General features: G+C 44.8%; 1 non-coding gene across 1 annotated transcript; it reads left to right on the plus strand.

The window, feature by feature from the left end:
* Positions 1-6,537: 6,537 nt before the first annotated feature.
* LOC120097647 (U6 spliceosomal RNA) lies at positions 6,538-6,644 on the plus strand. The gene has a single exon (XR_005495194.1). It is a non-coding gene; the product is annotated as a U6 spliceosomal RNA (small nuclear RNA).
* Positions 6,645-6,847: the final 203 nt, after the last annotated feature.

Consider the following 6,847-nt stretch of genomic DNA (forward strand, 5'->3'; position numbering starts at 1 on the left):
AGCCCCATTAGGCATGTTAAGCCAACTTGATTAATCCTCTTAATGATTAATTTCCTAGTTAATAATTGACACGTCATAGCAGACAACCTGAAAACTGAAATGTCAAGTGCTTCATTTTGGATTCTCAGGTAAAGCTAGGTCCTGGTCGTAGTCACCATGTTGAATAGAGAAACGCCATCCATGGACTATTTTTAGCTTTCCAAAATATTTAAATATTTTCCAAAATATGTAGATACATTCAAACAAGATGTTTTCAGATTAAAATGTTTTCGGTTACCTGCAGGAAAGTGAGGGGAGTTAAGCCCTGAATGCTCTGTCTGTCTGGGTAATTGAATTGGTTAGCGTTTCATTTCTGTGGCCATAATACCTGAGGGGATACTTTAACAACAGCGAGCTCTGTGTTGGCTCAGCAGTGGGCGGTTAGCTCCACACACTTGCGGAATGATGACTGTAGCGTATGGGGGGGGGGTGGCGGGGAGGTGGTAGCTCACTTCATAGGGAGAAGGAAGCAGGGACCAGGTACAACCTTCAAAGGTGTACTTCTACTGTCTTTGATCTACTTCCTCCAAGGAGGATCTCACCTCCCAGACTCTCCACAAACCCCTGATTCAGCATGGCCAGCTGGAGAATAAGCCTAGCTATATGCCACAAGTGAGTTTTGATTCAGGATTTAAGCCTCTCTTTTCTTAAAGATTTATTTATTATATATATGTACACTGTAGCTGTCTTCAGACACACCAGAAGAGGGCGTCAGATCTCATAACAGATGGTTGTGAGCCACCATGTGGTCATATGGTTGCTGGGATTTGAACTCAAGACCGCTGGAAGAGCAGTCAGTGCTCTTAACCACTGAGCCATCTGTCCAGCCCAGGATTTAAGCCTCTTGGGGAAGTTACCCCACAGATAACTGGGGAGCTTCCATTCCTAGCCAGAGCTTTGGGGATCTTTGCTTTGTTATTTCTGCATTAAGAGAAACCCAGTGAACCCGTACTCGAGGACGCTGGCAATTCTTCGTGTCCTGTGTGACCGCAAAATTAAACAAGGAACCATTAACAGGATAGTCCAGAAATATGTTTGAGGAACCCTGCCAAGGCAAACTGAGACCAATGACTTCCGCGTGGCCTCTGATATTCAGTTCAAACCCTAAGAAGGACCACACATCCCAGGGCTGGCTTTGCGAAATAGAACTAAGTGCTAGGGATAGGGACAGAGGACAACCTGCCCAGCCTCAGGGTTCTGCTCTCTATCACTGCAGAAGATAACAGCAAGGGCTGGAGAGATGGCTCAGTGGTTAAGAACTCTGACTGCTCTTCCAGAGGTCCTGAGTTCAAATCCCAGCAACCACATCTTCCAGAGGTCCTGAGTTCAAATCCCAGCAACCAAATGGTGGCTCACAATCATCTGTAGTGGGATCTGATTCCCTATTCTGGTGTGTCTGAAGACAGCTACAGTGTACTGATATACATTAAACAATATATATATATATATATATATATATATATATATATATATCAGCAAATGAAAGCAGCTCTCTCTTATTTTGCGGGCCAGGAATTTTTGAGAATTTCGGACGACTTTTCTGCTGTGTGGAACCCACCCACCCGAGTTGGACAATGCTGTCCTGCAGGCAGGTGGCCTGCTCTGGTCACTCTGACACTGGTGCTCACAGGCACACTCACGGGGCTCGAGATAGTCAGGCTTCTTACCTGCCGGCTTAGGGCTCTCAGAAAATGTACCCCCAAGAGACCAGTGTGGATGCAACAAGGTTTCTCTCCCCTCAGACTTTCCCAGTCACACCTGCACAGCATTGTTTTGGTCAAGCAGCTAACTGAAAGCAGGAAGAAGTAGCAGGAATCCGTGGCCATCTTTAACCCATAGGGATGGATAATGGAAGGAGTATACACCAAACAGAGGTGGAGCACCTCTTGCACACACACTCCTTCACCTCCCTAATTAGTCAGTGCCTTAAGGAAACTGCTGAGATCCAATCAAGTTTTGGACACATCCTTTCAAGCCCTCACAAACACTGAAAGATGCCCATGGCCTCCCGTGAACACCTTTCTCTTTGTCAATCACTCACTGTGAGTTTCTTTTTTTTTTTTTTTTTTTTTTTTTTTTACTTTTTTTCTTTTTTAAACACTGTGAGTTTCTTAAAATTTTTTTCAAAATTTCCACCTATTTATTTATTATGTGCATGTCTGCATGGTGTGTGTGTGTGTGTGTGTGTGTGTGTGTGTGTGTGTGTGCACTCACATAGTGCCACAGAGCTTGTGTGGACTGAGAACAACTTTTATAGTCTCTCTCTCTCACCAGTAGGACCCAAGGATTGAACTCAGGTGGTCAGGCTTGGTGGCAAGCCCCTTAATGCACTAAGCCATATCTTAGCCCTTCTCCCTGAATTTCTAATCCATCTAGAAAAACTAAAGATGTTCTTCCTAATGTGACATCTTTGGCTTGGCAAGTAACCACAGCACATGCCTCAAGCCTAGCATAGCCTACAAATGCTAAAGTGTATGTGCCCCATAGTCTATGTGCTGTTGCTGTAGCAAAATCCCTGAGGCTGAGGACAGGAAATTTATAAAAAATAAAAATTGATGGGCTTTGGTGGTACACAACTTTAAGCTCAGCACTTGGGAGGCAGAGGCAGGTGGATCTCTATGACCCAAAGGCCACTTAGTCTACAAGTTCCAGCCTACCCAAGACAACATAGTGATAGCCTGTCTCAAAACACAAGAGCAACGACAAAGGAATGAAAACTGAGGACTTATATACATACCATTCCCCCAACATCACAAAATAAATTAAATGCAAAGAGAAGTTAAGAATGAAATTTAGTGGTGGTAGCACAAACTTTTATTCTTAGTCCTCAGGAGGCAGAGGCAGGAGGATCTCTGTGAGTTTGAGGCCAGTCTGTCTACAGAGTGAGTTCCAGGTCAGCCAGGGTTACACAGAGAAATCTTGTCTTGAAAAAACAAAAGAAAAAGAAGAGGAAGGGGCATGGGGGTGAAAATTAGCTGGATGTGGTGGGACTCATCTGTAACTCCAGCATTTGGAAGGCAGAAGCAGGAGAGTTGCCAAGAACAGTATGGTGGTTTGAATAACAATGGAAGACCAGTGTGGTGGTTTGAATAAGAATGGCCCCCATAGGCTCCCCCCCCCCCCCTGAGCTGGGGACCGAACCCAGGGCCTTGTGCTTGCTAGGCAAGCGCTCTACCACTGAGCTAAATCCCCAGCCCCCCCATAGGCTTATAAATGTGACTACATCATCATCAAGGAGGCGCACTACTCGGAAAAATTAGGAGATGTGGTCTTGTTGGAAAACATGATTAACATTGGGGTTTCAAGGGCCCAAGCCAGACTTTCTCTGCCTGAGGATCCTGAAATAGAACTCTTCAGGTCCCTCTCCAGCACCATGTCTGCCTGCACACTGCCCTGCTTCCCACCATGATGATAATGGACTAAACCTCTGACACTGTAAGCCAGCCCCAGTTAAATGTTTTCTTTTGTAAGAGTTGCCTTGGTCATGGCATCTCTTCACAGCAGTGAAACACTAAGGCAACCAGCTTGGGCTCTGGTCTGACCCTCTATCTCAACACACACACACACACACACACACACACACACACACACACACACACTCGAGCAAAAATGCATTTTACTCAGAGTTCTGAATGCTGGGAAGTTCAAAGGACAATGCTTGCTTCTGGGACATCTTACGAAGGGTTCTTAAAAAGATGTCACATGGTAATACAGAGCAAGTATGCTTGCAGAGATTCAAAAAAGGGAAGGAAGGAAGGAAGGAAGGAAGGAAGGAAAGAAGAGAGAGAGAGAGAGAGAGAGAGAGAGAGAGAGAGAGAGAGAGAGAGAGAGAGGCAGGAAACCTCCTCCAAAAGACTGAAGTTGAACTTTGAGATCTTTCCAGAGGCGGTGGTTTTCCTGACATTCCTCCCCCACAGTTAGATGGCTGCAGTGAGTAGAAGCCTGGGAAGGGGACCTTTGGATGGGACCCCAAACAAAGTGAGGGGCCTAGCCTTTCCAGTTCAACTCCAGTGCCTCGGGGCCCTGTATCCAATTTGGCACGTTTGAAAAGTCTCCATCCCCCTAGAGTCAGTGTGGTCACTTATGAGGAGAGCTACACAATGACTCAGATCCTCAGACCCAACGTCCCGCTTCTGAAATATACCCTCAAGGAAATATGCAAAAGAGAGATGAGAACAACTAAAACAATAATCTTTACAGTGACACCATTCATAACAGTGGAAAAATGGGATGGAAATCAATGCCCAAAATTGGGAATAGGTTGTCCACACTCTGGCTGTTTGAGACAATGGAATGTCGTGTTGCTATTAACAGAAATTTTGTTTCTAGATTGCGCCGATACACTGGAGTGCAGGCATAAGATAATGCTGAAGGAAAGAGAAACATAAGGCAGGAAAACACAAGCCTGCTTCAGATGTAAATCACTGGCTTGCTCACTGATAAGAATCAGAAGTAAGACGGAGTGCTGTAAAGCACTGGGGTTCTAAATTTATAGCTTTATTTTTTTTGCCTTTTAAAGCTCACGTTATCATCAAAACACTACATTTTGGTTTAAGCTAGATTTTTTTTTTTTTTTTAAGAGCCATCATCCCCCTTACTCCTGCTGAGGAGAGAGGATTTCTCAGTCTATAAACTCAATGGACATTTTGCAATGCAATTTATCTGTAGCAGTGGTTCTCAACCTTCCAAATGCTGCAACCCTTTAATACATCTTCTCCTGTTGTGGTGACCCCCCCACCATAAAGTTATTATGTTGCTACTTCAGAAGTGGATAAAGGGGGCTGGAGAGATGGCTCAGCGGTTAAGAGCACCCGACTGCTCTTCCAGAGGTCATGAGTTCAATTCCCAGAAGTGGATAAAGGGAATCTGATACCTGGTATACGGCCCCACCCCACAAAGGAGTCCCAAGCCACAGGTTGAGAAACATTGGTCTATTAGAGCAGCCAATGGGAGAGATGGTTCAGCAGATACCAGAGGACCCAGGTTTAGTTACCAGCACCCATTTGGGGCAGTTCAGCTTGTGTGTGTGTGTGTGTGTGTGTGTGTGTGTGTGTGTGTGTGTGTGTGTGTGCCCTCTTCTGCCTTCTCTAGATACTGCACAAACACTAATTCCATGCTCGGTGTCCTTTAATAAATCACACAGAGTAGAAGAGAGACGCCTAGCCCCACTTACTAGGCTGTGCCTCAAAAATTACATCTAGGCTACAGAGGGAGACCTTGGCTCAAAACAAACAAACAAGCAGCAGCAGCATCATAATAGTAGTAGTAATAATAATAGTAATACCCAGATGTGTAATAATTTGTTATTGTTGTTATATTATTACACACATCTGGATAATAAAGACTATGGGAATAGTCCTAAGTAGCCTAAGGTGTCTTTCCTGCGGGGTCAGGGGAGGCAACAAAACAATATCAAAAACAACAGCAAAAACTTGCCAGGGACCCTAGAAGCCCTGTTCCTACCGCTGAAACACGCACGTGAAGGAAGATTTAGTCTGACCCAAGTGTGTTGAGTCAGTATGAGGATCTAATCGAAAGCAGTAGAGTGTCCCACACTGCTAGAAGGGCATAAGCAAAACATGGCAGGTCCCATGGCTTCGGAACAGCCGGATCTATGACCCCCCAGGTTCAAGGCAATGATGTTCAGCAGGTTAAAACCAAGCAGGTGTCACTGATTCATGACGTCCTGAGGAGGTCGTATGTGACAGTAACTGAATGATCTGCCCCCGCATACACAAAGGTTGGTGAGAGCTGTGTGAAGTTGCTTTCCCACAACACTTATCAGTGTTTGCTAGAAGATGCTACCTTGACCAACGTAAGACTGAAGGTGCTGGGTGGTGGTGGCACGCACCCTTAATCCCACCACTCGAGAGGCAGGCAAATCCCTGAGTTCAAGACCAGCCTGGTCTACAGAGCTAGTTCGAGGACAGCCAGGGCTACGCTGAGAAACCACTAAGGGGAGGAAGGCGGAGGGACTGAAGATACAGACTTGATTTCTTTCCTTTTTTTTTCTATCAAAATTTTGATTGTCTGGAACTAAATGTCGCCTGCAAAGTTTGACCTTGTTAGTAAAGCATCTGGAAGTCATCAGTTTGTATGTTCTAACCATTAGGCTAGGCCATCATGAGGATGCAAAAAAGTGATTCAGCAATTCCTACCTTAAAAACCTCATATAAACCAGGGGTGGTAGTGGCACAGACCTTTAATCCCAACTTTCAGCACTGGCAGTAGGCAAATCTCTGGGAGTGTGAGGCCAGTTTGGTCCACAGAGCAAGTTCTAGACTTGAGAGACCCAGTCTCAAAAAATAAAATAAAGCTGGAGGGGTGGCTCAGCGGTTAAGAGCACTGACTGCTCTTCCAGAGGTCCTGAGTTCAATTCCCAGCAGCCACATGGTGGCTCACAACCACATGTAATGGGATCTGATGCCCTCTTCTGGTGTGTCTGAAGACAGCAACACTGTACTCATTAATATAATAATAATAAATAAAAAAAATGTTGTGCTCGCTTCAGCGGCACATATACTAAAATTGGAACGATATAGAGAAGATTAGCATGGCCCCTGCGTAAGGATGACACGCAAATTCGTGAAGCGTTCCATATTATAAATTAATAAATTAATTAGTTAATTAAAACCAAATTTAAATTTTTAAAAGGAACTTACCTGAAATGATTTTATATATTTTTCTTTATGTGCATGCATACGTGGCCTGCACAAATATCTGTGCAGCCTGCGAGTGCCTATTAGAGCTCCTAGAACTGACGTTTCAGGTGGTTACGAGCCACCCTTCGGTGTTGGGTTCTGGGAAC

The sequence above is a fragment of the Rattus norvegicus genome, chromosome 16, assembly GCF_036323735.1.
Source record: "Rattus norvegicus strain BN/NHsdMcwi chromosome 16, GRCr8, whole genome shotgun sequence".
Classification (NCBI taxonomy): Eukaryota; Metazoa; Chordata; class Mammalia; order Rodentia; family Muridae; genus Rattus; species Rattus norvegicus.